General features: G+C 40.6%; 1 protein-coding gene across 4 annotated transcripts in view; it reads right to left on the minus strand.

Annotated features, from left to right (window-relative positions):
• Window positions 1-6,903, minus strand: part of IL15 (interleukin 15) — a 31,404-nt gene extending 24,501 nt beyond the window's left edge. For 2 of the 4 annotated variants that reach the window (XR_014616113.1, XM_084204476.1), the window contains exons 1-2: window positions 6,393-6,583; window positions 1,069-1,165 (exon numbers count right to left, since the gene is read on the minus strand). The gene's annotated coding sequence lies outside the window, so the exon portion shown is untranslated. Of the gene's footprint in view, window positions 1-1,068; window positions 1,166-6,392; window positions 6,586-6,859 lie in introns of those variants that run through there. The other 2 variants (XM_084204477.1, XM_084204478.1) reach the window with 2 other exon arrangements.
• Window positions 6,904-20,326: the final 13,423 nt, after the last annotated feature.

The raw sequence follows: 20,326 nt of genomic DNA on the forward strand, positions 1-20,326 counted from the left end.
CACTTGACATTCACTGCCTTCTGGAAGACACTGCAGCCAGGGAAAGGTGCAGTGGGAATAATTTCTGACTAGCAGTTTAGAATATGATGGTCCATCTACTCAAAAATAAATTGTAGCCATTAAATTTTCTTCTCCTTTATTTTTACTTAAAAAAAGACATCCTAATATATTTGATAAATTTCAGCATGAGTGAGCTGAATTAGCAACTTTAGCGTAAGACTTTTTTAACTACCACAGAGTGCAACCCTTTTAGTCTACATATATTTTTATACAACAGTCTTTTAAAAGCAGTTACTCAGTGGGCAAAAAAAACTCCATCCACCATTTTTTGTGGAAGAATGTTTAAGCATTGACATTAGAGTTAATTGGTAAGCTATTAAACTGTTGATACAGCTTCTATACATTGTAACATGTAGCAGCTGTATCAACAATGTCTGAATGATCACCCTGTGCTGCCATAAGGACCTACCTCATCTGTTATAGCATGAGATACTGTATGATAATTTGCAATGATGCAAGTGTCAGGTAACCTGCTTATAATAACTTATCATCTGTTATACCTCATCTGTTATAGCATGAGATACTGTATGATAATTTGTAATGATGCAAGTGTCAGGTAACCTGCTTATAATAACTTATCAGCAGGGACAACAGCTTAATTATATAGTACATCTCCTGATGGCTTCCGAATATTTCTGCTATTCCTCACTAATTTCTAAGGGAAATAATAAGTAAATAAATAGGAATCAGTTTCCTTATTTTACAGTAGTACATTAGTTTATAAATGGAAGACAGAAAGCTTTCATTAGCTGCCAAGGTGACTATATTCTTTGTGCTCTCATCATGATATAAAAATTTAGCCCTAGCCACCCATAAATCCTGATGGATGATGGAGAACAGGTGCCAGGTTAGTTTAAGGATGTGGAGGAAATCCTAGACCAGACTTCTCAGAGAGTTGTGCAGACTGTTATCTCAAAGGTGGCACTCAGCCCTGGTCAAGTGGGATCCCTGTTTACACTGATAAAGTACAGGCAGCTTGGGTGAAATGCCCTTCTTTTCTGGTCCTACCTTCAGGTTCATTCTGAGCACAGGATCACAGAACCCATCTTCAGAGCAGCACTGGACCAGCAAGAGCAGAGGAACCTCCAGTGTGCAGGCACCTTTTCTGTTTGGCACAGAGACAGGGAGAAGGTAAATCGGGATGGGATCAATTCTATGAAACCAGGAGTCCTTTCCTCTGTGAATGGATAATCTGTCTGTGCAGGTATCAGGGGCCTCCAACATGGTTCTGTCCCATTAAACATTGGCTCAAAAAGGAGTTCTGAGCATGCATTCCCGTAAGGAACCATTAATAGTGCTTTCCACTGGAGCTTGCTCTTTGCAGAAAAAAACTCTATCACCTTGTTTGTTAACATGTCAGTATTCATTTTTGGAATGAATTTCTGCCCTATCAAAATCTGTAAAATAGGAATCAGACACCTCAGCTGAGTGAGAAAATGTCTTTAAATTTGGGAACTGCTACAGAAAATGAGATTTTGCTTCATAAACATTTCTCTGAGAAATCAGTAGCTGATAAATAAGTAACTAAGAGCAGGGATTTCCTCTCTCCATTTTGAAGCAATTACCATTAAAATACTTTTGAAAATTAGAAAAATTTTAGCATGCATGGAGAGCAAATGGACATGTTTGGGATGTTCTTGTCTTGCCTAGCACCATAATTTGGTGTAGAGAATTGGGAATGTATTATAATAATGAGAATTGGTGTTAAATAACCTTTAAAATCTCTTTTTCATTATGAGTGTTTAAGTGCATAGAAAAGCCTCAAAGAAAAAAAAAAAAGGAATTCATGAGTATTCAGTCTCCTGGTTTTTAGCTCCTAGTGATGGTGTAGTGTTGAAATAGAGAGTATAGCAACAAGATTGAGTCATGTAAAAAAACAGGAGGAATAAAATCTGTACTTTTGTGCAGACTAACAAGTTTGTTCCAAAAACTGTGCATGGGCTGCTGCACTTCCCTGCAAGCAGCAGCACTGTGCTGGCCTGCAAAGCAGTGACCACTGCGGGTCACAAACAACACTGGATAGAACGGAATGTCTCACAGCCAGCTGCTCCAGACTGCCTTTCTCCCTGCTGTGCTGAACTCTCTGAGCACAGAAAAGGGAAATGTTGTTCTGGCAGAACCCCAGACCTGACACTAGGAGGTTTGTGTCAAATCTATCACTGTCCATGGCGTGAGAGATACTGGAAGTTGAGGATGAACTTTTCACTCATAAGAAAAAAATCTAGCATTATATTATCCATACTTCCCAACTATTCCACATCAGCCCTTGTACCTCTCTCCCCTGTGACCCTTCTCTATTTTCAGTGAACTCTTAGACAGCCTTAGAATGGATCTTGTAGGATCATATTTACAGGAAAATGGACATGTGCTAAATGGACCAACCTAACCTTCTGGAACTAAAAAAGGTCATCTTTGTGGATAACAAAGCTGATGTTGCAAGAAGAAAGAAGAAACAGGAAAGTTGCTGACAGACAAAGGGGTGTCAACCCGAGTAAAATGATTCTTACAGCATCTACCAACGAGACTAAGAGACAGAGATGCATGCTTGCCTCGTGTACAAAGTAGAGCTACCAATCAAGAGATGCATGCACAAAGCAGAGCTGCCAATTAAACAATGTGTAGACCAAGATAAGAAGTAAATATAAACAGTGTTTAGAAGCACAACAAACAGCTTTTGCTTGATTCACATTGAATCACACAGGGTCCTTTGATCTCCTCAGGATCTGACCACAATCTTATTTTTCCCAGAGAATTCAAACACTCATAATGACAGCAAGACATAATGCATTCATAATGATATCATAGAATTGTTTAGGTCGGAAAAGACCTTTAAGATCATTGAATCCAGACATTAATCTGAGCATCACACCTGTGTGTCCTTTAAAGATCTTCTGTGTTGGCAACTCTACCACTTCCGTGGACAGCCTGTTCCAATGCTTGAGCACTCTAGGTGAAGAAACTTTTTCTGTTATTCAATCTGAGCCTTCCCTAGCACAACCTGGAGCTATTTCATCTTGTCTTATCACTTGTTACTTGGGGAAAAAAGATTCATCTCCCCCTGGCTACAACCTCATTTCAGGGACTTGTAGAGAGTGAAGGGGTCACACCCAAGCCTCCATTTCTCCAGACTAAATACCCCCAGCTCCCTCAGCTGCTCCTCACAGGACTCGTGCTCCAGACTAGATACCCCCAGGTCCATTGCCCTTCTCTGGACACACTCCAGCACCTCAGGGTCTTTTTTGCAGTGAGGGGCCCAGAGCTGGACACAGCACTCGAGGTGTGGCCTCAGCAGTGCTGAGTGCAGGGGGACAATCCCTGCCCTGCTCCTGCTGGCCACACTGTCCCTGTTACAACCCAGGATGCCATTGACCTTCTTGGCCACCTGGGCACGGATAGCCCATGCTCAGCTGCTCTCAACCAGCACCCCTCGGTTCTTTTCCACCAGGCAGCTTTCCAGCCACTCTGCTCCAAGTCTGCAGCATTGCATGGGGTTGAACTTTGGCACCTGGCCTTGTTGAAACTCAAACAGCTGCCCTTGGTCCCTCCATCCAGCCTGCACAGACCACTGCAGAGCCTTCCCACCCTCCAGGAGGTCAGCACTCCCACCCACCTTGTCATCTGCAAAGTGACCAAGGGCGTACTTGGCATCTTTATCCAGACCACTGATAAAGACACTGAACAGGACTGGCCACAGCACTTGAGCCCTGGAGAACACTGGTGACTGGCTGCCAGCTGTATTTCATTCCACTCACCACCACTCTGGGCTCGGGTAACCAGCCAGTTTTTCACCCAGCAAAGAGTACACCAGTTCAACCCATGACTCTCCAGTTTCTTCAGAAGAATGTTATGGAAGGGAATCAGATTAGACAAGCAGGATTTGCCTTATGCCCTTGCTGACTGGGCCTGATGCTCTGGCTCTCCTGTACTTGCTACCTCAGTACTCAAGATGATCTGCTCCACGACCTTCCCCAGCAGCACAGTCAGGCTGACAGGTCTGGTCCCATTGCTGACATATTCACAGAAATTTTTTTGTGTCTTTTAGGGCAGTAGCCAGATAAAGCTGCAATTGGGCTTTGGCCCTCCTGATTTTCTTCCTGCTTAACCTCCTGTTTGCTCATGTTGTGTGCATTGGTGTAATGGCACTTCAGTTGAGCTGCTGATTTTACCACCTCCTTGGGGAGAGAAGCTCTAATTCCTACATGACCCTTCTCAGGTTCTTCCTTGGTTTCTAAAACATCAAACATCACCTTTGTGTCTTTTTTGCCATATGGATCTCCATCCCCTACCTTCAGTGGCAGACAGAAGGAACTTGCTAGCACATAGTCACTCAAAAACTGCTGGGCTACCTTCAGGTTTGCCTCTAGTGAGTCTGATTTTACCACTTTCCCCATTTTAGCTTAAAGTTGTTTTGATAAACCCTGCTAATTTCTGTGCAAAGATCCTTTTCCTCCTTTGGGACAGGTGTAGCTCATCCATTGCCAGAAGTCTGGTGTTAAGTAGAGGAAATCATTATCAAAATCCCTAAAATCTGTGGGTGACAACAAGCTTGGAGCCAGGTATTGGTCTGCTGGATTCCTTTCCTGCAACAGGATGGATAGAGGAGAGCAACAGCTGTGCTCCCTTAACAGTCATCCCAAGGCCCTGGAGTCTCTTAATTGCCCTTGAATTTCTTGTTGCAATTCATCACTGCCTACCTGGAAAAACAGAAAATTGATAATAACCAGAGGGTTGTGCCACAGGGTGACACTTACACTTCACATCTTTAGCCCAGGCTCCAGGAAGGACGCAGACTTCCTGAAGAAGCCTGCCTGGTCTGCATATGGGGCTTTCTGTTCCCTTCAGAAAGGAACTTCTATGACATCAATCTGTATTTTTTCTCTTTATGGAAGTAATTTTGATAGGGGGCACAGGCTAATTAACCCTAATTAGCCTGTCAACCCCTAATTAACTCTAGTGACACCTCCAAGCCAGAGGGACCATCCTCCTCATTATTGTTCCATTCCAGTTGCAGAGCCTCCCACCTCATGTGCCAGGTCACCTGGGGCACTGGGGCGGTCACACATGAGATGTGCAGGAGCCTGCCAACATTCCTTAAGTCATTCCTTAATTATTTATTAATTAATTAACATCCCTTAAGTCAGTGTGCTCTGCCAGGCAGAGACAGAACCAGGAATGCCCTGTGTCATGCAGGGCCTGTCTGGGGATGCAATTCCAGTAGTTTGTCCCTCTCACAGCCCCGGATATCCTCATTCCCAGAGCCCCTGTCCCAGGGGTTGCCTACTGCTGCTCTCTGGTGCTGGTGCAGAGCAGAGCACAGCTCTAAAGCCACCCAGCTTCGAGCAGACCAGGAGACTCCCAGATTTAACACCTCTGTTGAGCCATAAACTTTGTTTGTTTAGACTATGTTAATGTATAGTTCTCTTCTTCCAAGCCAAAATAACTCAGTGGTATGTTTCCATTTAACTGGTACATGCCAAATTAATTTGTAACTGTAAATAGAACATCCTGAGAGACAAAGGAAGCACTTCACTATGTACTACTTGAAAAGTATAGCCAAACATGCTGTTAGCTTTTTCCACAGTATAAGACTCTCTTAAAAGCAAGTTGCCTAAAAATATCTTCTTTATGCAGGAGGAATTGCAAGATAGTGGTTGTGCACAGGAAGGAGAATTTCCTATTAGACTTATACAGATATAGTTTTGCAGGTTGTGACAATACAATCTGTGACAAATTTCTGTTCCCCACATCTTTCCCTCTTTTCCAACGTATATGAATCTATGATTCTATGACTCGGTAGAAAGTGTTATTTTTAACAAGACTCATCAGTGCATATGTTTACTCTTGTTTACTACTGAGTAAGATTTCTCTATAACACTGCTGTCATCTACAGAAACCCATCACTGCTTTCAGCAAGATTCCACTGTCTGCAGATTTTCTGTTCCCTGCCTGCATTTAATGCTCTTTCAACCGTATACACTAAGAGTAAATAACTTCTCCCAGATTTTTGCCTCTGTCCTTGCCATATTAACCAGGCTCAGAGCAGTAGCTCTGTTTTCTCCTCATTTTTGCTGAGTGAACTTGTTAGCAAACAATGACAAATTTTCACAAGCCAGCACCAGTTTTCTCTAATTGCTGATTTCTCTAACACAGCAGAAATAAAGAAACAGGCACCAAGTGCAAAATACAGTACTTAAACTATGTCTTTCATAAGAAATCTTATTAGACAGTATTTTAAAGCATTTAATAATTTGAAGCTAAGCTCTAAGTTCCCTCATCTTCCTAATGAAGGAAAAAAGAAAGCAAGAGGATGTCAAAAGTTGTGAAATACTCACAAGTCTCGGAGTGCTGAGCAGCAAGTCGACACGACACAGAAGTTAGGATAAGGTTTGCACAAGTGCCACCAGCAAATGCTCCACCCCCTCCTCCACTCTGTTTTACTTTCAGTTGTTACATAAATAAATATGTACCTAATAAGGTGGAAGTTATTCTCACGACAAAGAGCAGACCCTAGGGATTTCCTGCTGCCATTTCCCAGCAACTTTCAAACTTGGGGGGAAAAAACCTAAACAAAACAACACAAAAAGAACTGTGGGGAAATACATATGCCTAAAATTTAGAAGGCAGGCAAGAGAGTGCCAAACATGAAAGGCAGCTGACTGATTGCTATCTGAAGCATGGACCTTCCTGGACATTCTGGTTTAGTATTCCCTAAAGGGAAGAATGCTTACAGTTTGCGCCCTTGCTGCTGAAGCGCTTGGCTTAAGGGCAAAATCCTGACCAGGGCTGGGCAGTTTCCTACCTTGGAAGCAGACACTGTAGCTTTGTGCTGTGACTCCTCCTCTTTCCAACCAGAACAGTGTATTTTTACTGGCGCAGCTGCCTTAGGAGGGAAAATGCAGCAGGGGTTCAGGACAACACCAAGAAGCCGTGGAAAAACATTATGAGGACAGAGAGGAGCTTCTTCAAAAGGCTTCTCCATCTGGCTGGCTGTGGAACAACAGGGCAGGGAGTGGCATAGGCCAGCAGAAGAGTATCCTTATAATGGGGCTGAAAAGAATAATTTGCAAATTGCATTGAAATCCAAAGTTGTGGATTTTTCGCTGTAAATAAAAGTGGAGGTTTAGTGTCTGTGGTGATCACCAGCAAGGGCAGCTGTACACCTAAAGTCCTGCCTAGACACCTCATCATAAAAAACTTCTGTTCCTTGAGATAAACTTGAATGTCTTGAAGATGAGGCTTAGCAGCTCCCCAGGAGTACTGTCAGGCTTCCAGCAACTATCACTTACCTGTGTAAGGTTCATGCATTTGAGAGGCAACAGTGAAAACAGTTCTTGATCTCTGTGCAATCTTTTTTATATCCTCAGCTGTGCTGTTCTGGGTGTTGGTTGTTATTCTGTGCATGTCATATTGAGAGGTGGTAAAAATATTCTGCAGGTAAATGACAGGGTTTTAAAAATTACTCTGACTCTTTACTGAAGAAGAGATGAGTTTCTGGAGCTGGGCATTTCCTTCTTGTTTCTCAGTGAAATGTTTTTTTCAGGAACACTACTTATAAAACAATACCAGTTAGTTCACTGTGCTGGCATATTCTATTACAAAAAGATTCCAAAAATCTATTTATGAACATAAACAAGACTTCTGGATCTTCAACAGCTGTTGGACAAGAGAGAGAAACAGGACCTGGGATTGAATGTTTCCAGAGAGTAGTTACAGGTGGCTACATAAAAAATGCATCGTGTGGGACAGCTTGCTGCCACTTCTTAGCACCCTGGTGTCCTGTGGGCCAACATTGGGGTCCAGCAGCATCCATTCTACAGAGAAGGCATTGGAGTGTTGGAGTGAAATGCCACCACATTAATTACTCCTGCATGGGTTCAGACTTACCATCACTGCTAGTGCAAAGAACAAAAAAAAAAAAAAAAAAAAAAAAAGAGCAGAACTTACAATTTTGTACAATTTTGTGCTTGTCAGGAGTCAGGAACTCTTGGCTCTCTCACACAATACCTCATCTATGCCTCCAGAAAGACAGCTACTTGTGCTCCCAGTACTTTTCCTCAATTCAGGCTGTGAATATCAGTTTTTAAGCAGGTGTACAGACATGAGAAATGAAATCTGCTTCACCTGTCAGCTGTTAGAAACCTGGTTTAAAAGCGAAAATAAAAATAAAGACTTTCCATGGCTAGTGACAGATTTTGAAAAGTACCAGCATTGCAGGAAAAACATCAGCTTGGATAAATATTTAAACCAGAGGAACATATCAATTTATTAACTGTCTTGTGATAAGAGCACTTATTTTCAGAGTAGTGTGGTCATAAATACCTGCTTCTTCAGCTCACTCCAGCTCAAAGAGTGAGAGTAAATAATATCAAGTAGACATGTAATTACATGTATATACTTGGACTTTGTTCCCAAGCTCTCTCATATTTTCCACTGCTTAAATCTGAACGAAAATTCAGTGCTTTCCATTTTTTTACTTCTTCATGTGATAATTTTGCTATGCTAAATTTGACAGAATTTTCTAAACTATGAGAAATTTATCAGCAAGCAGACAATAACAAGCACACAAAGATTGAGGTATTAGCTAATTATGGGAGAATAGGGAAAGAATAACTTGCTTTCCCAACAATTTCCTTTGAACACAGCAAAATGGAATCATTGCATATAGTGTAGGGTTTTTTTTAACTATCTCTCTGGGTTTGCTCTTTTTTTAAGCATTGTTTTTTGCTGGCATTTCTGAAGTTTAGAATATATTTCTAGTTTAATATAAAAACTATTCCTAAAAATCACATTAGTTATATATAAAAGTAATGCAAGTGTCACTATACATTATATTACAGTAGGGTGGCAATACCACCAGCACTCCCTCAAAATTTAACTCTCATTCATTTTCTTAATTACACAAAAATGTGCTCCCTAATTACACAGGAGACATTTTATAATCATCTGCTTGCTACCAGCCATAACAAGGTGTTTATTATAGCAGAAATTATTCTCGGATTATCAAGAGCAAAATAATTTATAATTATTTCAAATTTATGCGGGTTTAATTTATAGTGGACACACCCTGTTTGGCAAGATACCAGCGATTATTCTCACTAAGGAGCAACTAAATTGTAACTTTGTGTTCTAAGTGCATTGAATGCAAACAGTGAAGTGTAAACAGATGCATGACTCTCATTTTGGAACTATAGCAGGAAAACTGTGAACTCACACATGACCATCCTGGTTTGAAGCAACATTACCCAAATGTTTTGTGCTACTGCATGTCTCTCATCAACAAGTTTGTGGTTTCTCTGTTCCTGAAAGTCTGCCTGTATTCTCGTGGAGTTCCTTTGGAATTGGTGCTAGTCCTGTTGCTGAACCCTGGGAGGGGAAGTATTGCTGCAGGAGCAGGAGTGAAGAAATGGGAGGGAAGAAGGCTCTTCCAGAGCAGTCTGTGCTTGAGTGGGTATACAAAAACCAGTAGTTCTAGCAAAAACAGATCCCTGTAGGATGCTCCCCAGCTGACTCAGCCCAAATCCAACTTCCTTTGCTAAATTTCTGAATGCTTAAAGAAGGGAATGCACTACGTTCTTCTCACTTACCATCTTAGTATCAGTCATTTTAATAAGAGGTCTTGAAATTAAGACCTTCAATGGTAAGGTATCAGCTCTGATAAGATGTAATGCTCAGTAATGATTTTAATTTTCTTTAAATGAATTCCAAAACTTGTAGCAAACCTGAACCCAAATGTACAGACTCATGAAGAAGACAATTGCAATTCAAAATGTATCTCTTCCAAAGTACATTTTTTTTGTTATAATATTCCTGCCGTCCTTGAATTTTTGCTCCAGGGCTGAACTACTACACCATCAATTATTAACCCTACGAATTTTTGTGTAGGAAAATGAAGGAACTGGTGTTTTCTTCCTCTAGGTGACAGGGTGGATATAAAGAGCTGACAAGGATGTACAATTTTGGCTCTCTCCACCACTGCCAGTGTGGCAGTCAGAGGAGGTAGTTCGAGGGAAAACAGCCTTCTGCCTCTGAAAAGTCACATCCCAGTCATCCCAGCAGCTTTTACCTTTTCTCCATGGTGTTTTAGCAAAGGCCTTGATTCTAGTGATAGAGGCCAGGAGCAGAGTGCCTCACTACTGAGAAGGACAGGACAGAGGGCAGCTTGTATGATGAGGGACTCACATCAATCTGTCTTTTAGATAAGGTAGGAAGGTGCATTTCTGGAAGTTATCATGTTCACTCACATAACTGAATGTGGTATGTGTTCTGCAGCAGTGCTGTAACCACAGAAACCAATATTCAGGACTGAAGTAGTTCTATGGAGCAGTTACTCCTGTAATAGAACGTGTAATGTACTAAACGTGTTCCTAGGTGGGAATGTGTACCCCCTGAAAATCTAGGCAACTTCTGCTTCATGGCTTGTCCAGGGCTATAGTCTGTCTCTCTTTTTTCACACTAAATTGTAATGTTTCCTAAATTATAGACTCTTCAGATTGCTTATTAAAAACTGGCATTGCAAAACCGGTATTTAATTTCTAGGCACATCTGGAGAGACGTTGTTATTACCCCTTTCAGAAGCATGCACAATATTTCTGGCATGTTATAATTTATCAACTATTGCCGCTACGAATGAGCTATTCCTGTTTAAGGAGACAGTGCTTCCAAGCAAAACTAGGTCAGTTGCTAAGTCAGCAAAAGCAAAACAAAGGGAAAGGCATTTAATGCATAAAATGTGTAAAATGTGTTTCCAAATCTGTGAAAAAAGTTAACACAGAGAAATCCACAACTCTTAATTGGAGTTGTGTTAGAAGCACATAATCTTAAGTGCCACATGAGCAAGTACTACACTATTTAGACAAAATATTTGCAGTATTTCAGCCTACAAGTTTATCTAAGAAAGTTGCTCTTCAAATTGCATGATAGGAAAATTCTACATATAAATTACTTATTAAAAAAACTGATTAAAGTTCACTACAAATAAAAACAAGCTGGCTAACATCCCAAAAGGAATCCCTTCACTATAGAGGTTCTCTCAAATTATACTTGTGTTATTTCTCTCTGTGTTAGTCAGACTTGAGTGGAACGGCCAGACCACAAAGCTCTGCAGTTCACACTCTCTGATGCAGGGAACTACATGCCAAATCCACAGAACCGTTGATGACTCTAATCCTTACATTCCAAGATAGTTCCTACAGGAGCAGAACTCAAGTGCTTCTCTGAAATTAGGTGCTGTGCTACTTGACCTCAGATGGCTGGACATCTTCTGCCCTGGCTAGCTGGAGCCCACAGCAATGCCTTGGGGAAGCAGGCACATTTCCCTGTTAGGTTGCTCATGCTGAACAGAGCAATGCCTAAATAAGCCAAGTAGCAGGGCTGGCAAGAACCCTTGAGGGTTTAAATGCCCTTGGCTGCACTGGTACTGCCTCCAACCAGGACCTGTAACTCAAAATCCTCCCCTGAAAGCAGCACCATTATGCAGTATAAAGCACAACATCTAAAACATGGATCAATTTTTTTTTTCTAGACAAACATTTTCGAAGTGTTTCTCAACTGAAATTCCAGAACTGTGAGTTGAAGGGGTAAAATTTTACATTGTAATAATCAAACTGAGTGTCTCGGGAGATGGGGGTGTGGATTCCTTTCCTCTCAGCTAACAAATTTTTCCGAAATCTCTCAGTCTCAGTCCATGCCCACACCCTTTCTGAGGTTAGCAGCCTGCTTTGTGGCTCACTTTGCCATTTGTAATTGAAGCTTTAAGGAACACAGGAAAATTTGATCCTAACTTGTGTGAGGATACAAATAAGTCCTACTAGAAAAAATAACATGAGAGAGATTAATAAACTGGAGAGATGAAAGAGGAATGCAACTAAATAATGATGTGCTTTCCATCAAGATCATTTCCCTTTTTTCCTTCATTAATACTGAAGTAAAATAACTGTGACATTTGTATCAAATTTCTTGCCTTGTGCTTTATGCTGTAATACAAATGTCTCTTTAATGATCAGAGCTTTTGTGACAGAAGTATAAAACCCTTCTTGAAAACTAATTTCTGTATAAAAAGAGAAAACAAGATGTTTAGCTACCACGTACACAGAATGTATTCTAAACCTAAAAATTTAAGAGACACTGCACAACACAGTGCATTTAGCCAAAAGAAAGGAAAGGGATTTCTCCAACTAGTTTAAATTAGGAGTCATACCAAATTCAAAGTTGTCTTTAGTTTTGTCACATTGTTTTCAGACTTCTGGGGTATATAAAGAGAATATATGAAAATATATTATGACACTTGTGGAATATTGAACTCCCATACACCCCACAGTATCACTCCTCTACATAAAAAAAATCAATGTGCTTTTTGTAGGTAATCTTAATATATGGCACACTATGTACAGAAAGAGTGAATGCTCTGGGAGCTGGCAAAATTTTGACTGGTTGATGAAGAGGTGGTGGTTTGAAATTTACCATTAATAATTGGTAATTTTTAATCTCAGGCCTGGGCTTTACAGTAGTTTATTGTCCTCAGACCAGTGATGTTCCCCATCTGTTACTTTTTACCTCTCTCCAGAGCTCCTGTTATTCAGGAGCAGCAGCTTCCTCTGAATGCTGTGTCTTTGCTTTCCCTGGGGCCACAAGGGACACAGAAATGTTCAACGTGCATAGGAATGGAGATTCCCTATTTTTAACCCCCCCCCACTCACTCTGATCTCTCCCATCCTCTGCCTCATGACTGTCTGCCCTAGTGACTAAAATTCCTTACAGGAAATCATTCAGTAGCAAGGAGCTGGAGAGCTATACAGCACATTTCCAGTCCTGTTTCCCTGATGATTAATCTGTGTGTGCTTCATGTACCCCCAAACCAGCCAAGTGTTTATGGACAGGATTTCCACTGAACTCCACCTGCCCAGTGAGCAGCTTCCGTGAACTGTCTGTAGGAACGTCCCACACAGGGCTGGTTCGCAGGCGCAAGCAGCGTTTCCTAATGCTGATAAGTCTAGCTATCCCTGATATATGACTTGATGTTCTTATTACTCTTCAGTGGGCTTTGAAATCTACTCCAGATTGTTCCAAATAGAGAAAAATCAAAGGCAAATTTCTGGGCTGTGTCCCAGCACAGATTGTAATGAAGCAGCAGCCCTTTAAATTGCTGCTGCGACATTGGCCAAATCAGGCAAACACAGTAAGCCAAAACTTTTTGTCACTATGTTTCGATCAAAGTTTGTGTGTATTAAAATAATAGGCAAAAGATGCTCAACACATTGTTATATTCTCTGCAGAGCCGGAAATGTGGGGGAAAAAAAGCACAGGTTTTTGTAAAAAAACATAATTGAAGAGTTGGGACTCAAAGCACCTGTGGTTTCTTTGCCTTGTTTTGTCTCGTGTACTTGTACAGTACTTAGTCAAATATAACCAAAAAATAACATCCAGAAATATTTGAAATGTAAATAAAACTCATATATAGTGAACTTTAATCAATGGAGGCAAAGATGTTTTTTCACTGGCAAAAAGTTGAGACTTTAGCACTATGAAATAGCTAAAGAGACTATAGAGAATAGATAAGAATTCAAGCGCTGATAGGTGACCTTTAGGAAGGAAAGCAAATCAAGGAATTAAATATTGTTTAGACTCAGGGAAATACATTGCCTCAAAAAGATTTCAATTTGTGACAGTGCAGCTACACAGTCTATAAATCCTGTGTAATGAAGACAGTAAATAGTGAACATGCAAGACATGGATGAGTGGTCCATGTAGGCATGCTCCAGGACAGTGGATGTCCATGTAGGCATGCTCCAGAGCAGTGGATGCGATTTCCCCTGAGAAATAAAAATCTAAGATATGAAAGGCTGTCCAAAATCTCAGATATGAAAGACTATAGTATTTCTTGTCACTTCCCAGATACCTACATTACAGACAACATCTTGTCATTTGCTTTTTCTAACCACAGGATTCCTCCTGAAGTGACTCCTACTGTTTACCAGAGAGCATCTATTTTTGTGCAGCTCCCATTGTAGCCCGTTTTCTATCTTTAAAATCAATGTTGTGTGGCTTAGGGGAGGGATAGAATTTAATTCCTGCTGATATAACACTTTCTTGCAAACCCTTCCATGTATTTTTACTGGTGAAGACTGTGATTTCCACAATTTACCCTACATGGAGCTGGTCCATAAAATTGCATGTTTACCTGTTTTATTTCTGCATGACTATGAAATAAATTCTAACCTACTCTCATACACCTATCAATAGAAGCTTAGACCTAAGAATCAGATAGACATAGTCTTCTGGCATTCCAGGGGAGTAAGAGATCTATTTTATCTTTGGCAAGAGGGAAGAACTAAGTCTTTGCACTGAATGTATGAAAAAGTGAACTGAAACTGATGATGGTGTGAGTTCTTATTATCCTAAACTACAAGGGCTTGGAGGCTTTTTCCACTGCCAGTCACTCCAATTAGCAAAAGCTGTATTCAGCAGCTTTGAATCTGTGCTCTGGCTGAAGTAGAAAGCTTAGCTTAAAATTAGGAGTTTGGGCTAATTTTTACATTTCTCAGGAGCAAGGTGAATATATGAAACTAGTGACCTTCTCAAGGCTTCTTCAGAAATATAAATGGCCACTGCGTGATTCCTGAGGGACAGGTAGTGTAACTTGAGGTTTTAAAAGTACTAGACATATTAATATATTTTATCTGATAATTCAAAAATAACTACTTCCCCACTTGAGAAAGAGAAAAGCTGTTTTTATGGCCATCATTGGGATTTTGTGTTGTTTATACATTCTAGCGTTAATATGGAGTGTTCTCCAGTTGTGCATATAATACAATTTGGGAGGTAACTTTGTTCAAATAGATCCAAAACCGAGTTGTAAAGGATTTTTAACAATGTCTAGTCCATCCTTCTGCCCTAAAGTGTGAGCACATATGCCTAAACAATACCTAGTGGATATTTTATTGATGTTCTCTTCAAAATGTCCAGTGTGCTGAAAAACTTTACAGGAATGTGGCATAGGATGTGCAAGGAAGGCACACAGCAAAGGGAGGATCCTGTGGCAAGTGCATGAAAGTTTTTTGATATTATTTTGTGGTCTGCTTTTCCCTTCCAGAACATTTCATTCCTTCAGTTTAATAGTGCCTGAGGTTTTGTGAGCAGAGTTTTCTTTTGATAGCTGCATCAGAAGTGAAACTGCTTGAACAATCCTGAATGACCTACCCATTTTCCTTTCTTTCAATTACACAAGTTCCTCTCTGCACAGCACTCCTGAGTCCATCTCACAGGTGCACAGATTGTGCCCCCTCATGCTGACTGATTTCCTGCTTGCTTATATTAATTTTACAGGACAGGATGTCAAAAATCTTACTGAAGTCAGGATGATGTGACAGCTACTGCTTCTCCTGTATAATTTAGACTTTTTATCTTGTCACAAAAGGAATAATTTGTCAGACTTAGTCCATAATGAAATGTGTGGGCTTATTCCCCCTCCAATTTTCATTTTGTCCAAGTGCTTCTCCTAGAAGGTTTTCAGGCATGGGAGATTACCTATCCAGACTGATGCACTCACTCTTTCTGCCCCCATATCTCGAGGGCAGTCATTCTGAGCCTGTTTTTTATCAGCTTGGGCCCCAACACATCAGTCAGATCTTCAGGAAGGGAAGGCAATAGGAAGCCCCCACCGAGTCAAACCAAAGGCCTGTTTTCCCAGGATGCAGCTTGCCTGCCATCCACTCGCCAGAAGCAAATGAGGAGTGTGAGAGCAAAGCCAGGGCACAGGGACGCTTCCCCAGTGATCCCCTTGTGTCCTCCGGAGGTGCCTCAGACAGCTTGTCTCTCTCAGGCAGCAAAAAGCTATGCAAGCTGTCACAGTCACTCACATCAGATTTTAAACAGGAGTCCCCCTTTGTTCACAATGCTGTTTGCTCACTATTTGTCTTCTATGCCTCTCCTGCTGAAGAGAATTTATTTCTCATTTTTGGTGACATGATCTGTTCCCTGTCATAAATGAAGTTAAACATTTTAATTGTATCACTGAAGATCCAAGTGATTTTCAGCTGTCTTGATAACTGAGATTTATATTGTTTTTAAAACAGTCATGAATCTAAAATTTTGGTTAATGCCTCTTTTTGAATTTCACAGTAAATGCAGTATGTCCCTTGTACAATACTTCCAGAGGTATGGAAATTACAGCTCTTTCATCATACAAATTTTGGCTCTGAGTGCACATGTGGCTCATGATTTCTACCCTAGGTGTATCTGTGCTGCATTTTCGGAACCAATTGAACCTTTCTATGTAAATATTTGGACATTTCAGGCATTGGAATTTGAACACAGTGTAGGACATTGCATAACAGACTGGCTAATCTAATCCTAGAAACCACTATGAATAAGCACCTACGTTTCATTCACCCTCCTGTCTTCAATTTCTTGTTCCTATGGTCTATTGTGGCTAGTTTGTAGATTATACATCTAGAAATATTTTAAACAGGGGCAAATTAAAAACTGTTGTCTGACACTGACATTTATATTTCACTTATACGTAGGCCCCAAAGAGAGGATTTGAAAAAACAGTAGGACAGCAGGTCCAATTTCACTGGTTAGCTCACTCACCAGCTGCATCAGGAAGTTCTCTTCCACACACCCCAGGGATCACCCTAAATATTTTTCTCTCTGCTGCATTATATTTCTAGCAGATATCTGGCAAGCTGAAGTCCCCTATGACTGGAACTCTTCCCACCTGCTTGTAGAACATTCTGTGTGCCGCTTGACCCTGGCTGAATGGTGCATAACAGACTCCCACCATGACATCTGTCTTTCTGGCCTTTTCCCTGATCCTTACCCCTAAACACTCAACACCATCGTCACCATCATTCAAATCTAGACAACCAAATCCCAACAATTGTTTGCAGGGAGAAGCCCTAATTCCTATTCTCAGGCATTTCCATGGTTTCTACTTCATCAATAATCCCCGTGGCTTTGCTGCCATATGGATCTTCATCCTCTGCCCCTGCTGAGACAGCAGACTGAAGGACCTCACTAGCACATTGTCCCTCAAACACTGGTGGGCTTATCCTGGTTTTTTATTTACTTCTCTTGCATTATTAAGTTATAACTACTGCAGCTTCAGTAGATTGTCTTTTAATTGGGCTTTAAAAAAATTCCATAGGTTTATTCTTGTAGCATCTGATCTCTTTTATGTGAGTTAGAGCTTTATCCTTTTCTCTTAATGTGCTTTTCAAACTGTGACCTGGGTGTTTACAGTGGAAAGTATCTCACAAAACATTTGAGAAGAGGTGACAATCATTTTACTTTGCTGCAACCTTTCACTATTACCGTGTTTCCCGGAAAATTGCTGATCATTAGGGATAAAGGCAGATTTGAACCACATGTCAAGTAAGGACAAATCAGCTGGTATAAATTGGTGTAGCCTGTTATTTGCTGCTCCATGATAATTACTTACCATTAGGGAGAATTTAGAAATTTTCACTTTTAGGAAAACTACTTTTCTACCTGAAACAAAATATTATATTACTTATTTCTCTGTTTTGATAATGGCTTATATTGTTACAACAAATAAACAAAAGGATTCTTGTTAGCAGGCATGGATTAGATGTTTATAGGGAAGGGTAAGTTTTCTAAGGTAATTTTTCATTTGGAAAAAGTTCACTTCTGTATTGCTGTCATGTAGAAAGATGAAGGTACTTTTAAAGTGTGAATGTCAAGATTAAAGATCATAATTCAGTGGGGGAAAATATTAACACAGGCTTCTTGAGGAGGATTTATGGAAGATCTTCACATCTAGGAATCACAAGGACAGGAGAAAGTGCTGCCTTTAAAAGAACAGACAATTCCATAAGGTAGATTAACAAGGGGAGCTAGCAGATCTGCACATGATATCTTAAAGCTTTGAAAACATTTGTGTTCCAAGAGTCACAACCTACTTAACTGGTTTTACAGAGCCTTTGATTCTGTTCTGTGGGAAATATGAAGTATGAAATAATAGAGCATTCTAGTAAAATATAGGAGCATTATTGCAAAAAGGAAGAGAGATCAAAAGGACATGTTGAAAGGAAGTAGGAAAATAATATTTCCAAGTTGAAAAAAGGGTAAATGTTGGGAAGAGCTTGGTGATTTAGTGTTTCAGGATAATTCACTAAATTTTGTAAGTTTTTAGACAAGTTCTAGTTCAGTAAAAGTATCTTAACTATTCTTAGGCCAGTGAAGACAAAAAATGGATTTTTAGATAGGATGCTGATTAGGATTTTTAGCTATTTAGATGGCTGTTTGTTTTTCTCATCTTTTTATGTTTTCTCCCACCACCTTAGAAGATAAGTAGATGGAGCAACTTGTTTCTTAACCTTTTGAATGAAAAATTAGTTTGTAATGGCCATGGAAAATCTCCATCATAAATCAGTTATTCTGTGGTTTGTGAGCAAAACTTGGCTTTGTCAAGACTACTTTCTTTTATGCACTTGAAGTTAGCACTGCAAATTCAGGTGTTCACTGTGTTTTACATGTAGGTGAAAATTACTATACAAAAGCTAGGAATTACTATTTATTTACTGTATGATATTCATAGTGGGCAGTATGTGAAATTATGTAGTAATGTCTCCTCTTTACATAAGCTGACCTTTATAAGCTTCCCCTTCTCGACTAAATAAATCTTAAAATTCAGTTTTCCCTTGCACACCTGCAAATGAAAATGCTGTCAGATGGGGAATACTAATCCAAAAAAGTACATAGTTGAAGAATTCACTGCTTGCTCGCTTTTATCCCTACACTGAGGATTTTCTTTTCTGCAGTAAATGGAGATTTACTCTACAGAATTTAAGGATTTTTTCCCCATCCTTTAAAGCCCAAAGGTTTGTGTGAAGACCTTTTCATTATATAACTTACGGGATATTGTTCAATGTGGAGACAAATAGACATGCCAGGCCTATCTTGGAGAAGTGTCCCTTGGATGGGATATGAAAAGAGTTTCCCAAACCTCCTGAACTGAGAAACCCTCCGTGGTCATGGTGAGTTCCTAGCATGCTTTGGGGTCCCATGTAGATTCTCTGAAACTGGTTGGTTTTCCCCCTTTGTACCACCCCTGCTTTTCCTATAAAACCCCAGTTCCTGCCCTGTTCAGTAGGGTGCTGGAATAAAAGCCACCTCTGTGGAGCTGCTATACAGCACTCCTGGCTCATGGTCCCTGTGTTAGCCCCGGTACACCTCACAAGGCAGAGCTGAAATCACTGCCAAGAGCTGAGCTGCCTGCCCCTTGCTGAGGTTACCCGGCGGCTGAAGGACTGCCTGAAACCCCTGGAAAGTTGTCTCTTGCAGGACCCCTCTCTGGGAAGGTTGGGCATCCAGATCCAGCCATCAGACCCCGGGCACCCACAACAGTTCAGCAGCTAAGGTGGTTTGAACAATAAGGATAAGAATTGTGAACTCTACTGTTTTATTACTGATTTTTCAAGCTAGTCAACAGTGTGAAGAAGTGTTCACTGTTGTACAGGTGATTCCAGCAAACAGAACTCACTACTGTGTCTGTCTGACTCATACTGGGGAAAAGTTTCTGGCTGCAAAGCACTGACATGGTCTGTTCTCCCCCTCCCCTTGACCCCTCCCACCGTGCTTAAAAGCCAGGCGCTTTACGCAGTCAAGAGGTGTGGAAACAGAAGTTGCACAGGGCAATTCCCACCCAGTGACCCTTTGGAAGAGCTCAATCTCTTGACACAATGCTGTGTTCATTCCCGAGACAAACACTGCCATCAGTAGTGGGGCATACTGTGATTTGAAAACCAGCATCACTCCGTGCCTGTGGATATGTGATAATATGCTTATAACCCCATTCAGCCAGAAATTTGCTTTGCCTGCCAGAAAGCCAGCTGGACTTCAGCAACTGCTGCAGCTAAAAGCAGTGTGTGAATGTATTTTCTGGACTATACAGAAGGCACCCTCTCACAGACAATGAAAACAATCAGCAGCTTAACAGAAACAAGATTGATTATTTCAAATAAAACCGTATCTTGTTTCTATCAATAGCATGATTATGCTGTTGCTTTACTCAGGGGTTAAGATAGGAAATATTTTTTATAGTCTGATGAAACAAGTAGTGTTTTTTCCCCTGCTGGTTTTGAGGAGCATCAAGACTCAATACCAAAATATAGCTCTTTCAATGAGGAGCTCTGATTTTGCTGCCAGTTTCATGGAGATTCTCTAAGGCCATATTTCACACTAGCGTGAATATGGTTTTTTTATAATATTTCCATCAACAACCAAAAATTGTCTTATGTAAGTGTGA

This window comes from Fringilla coelebs, assembly GCF_963513975.1.
Source record: "Fringilla coelebs genome assembly, chromosome: 4".
Lineage (NCBI taxonomy): Eukaryota > Metazoa > Chordata > Aves > Passeriformes > Fringillidae > Fringilla > Fringilla coelebs.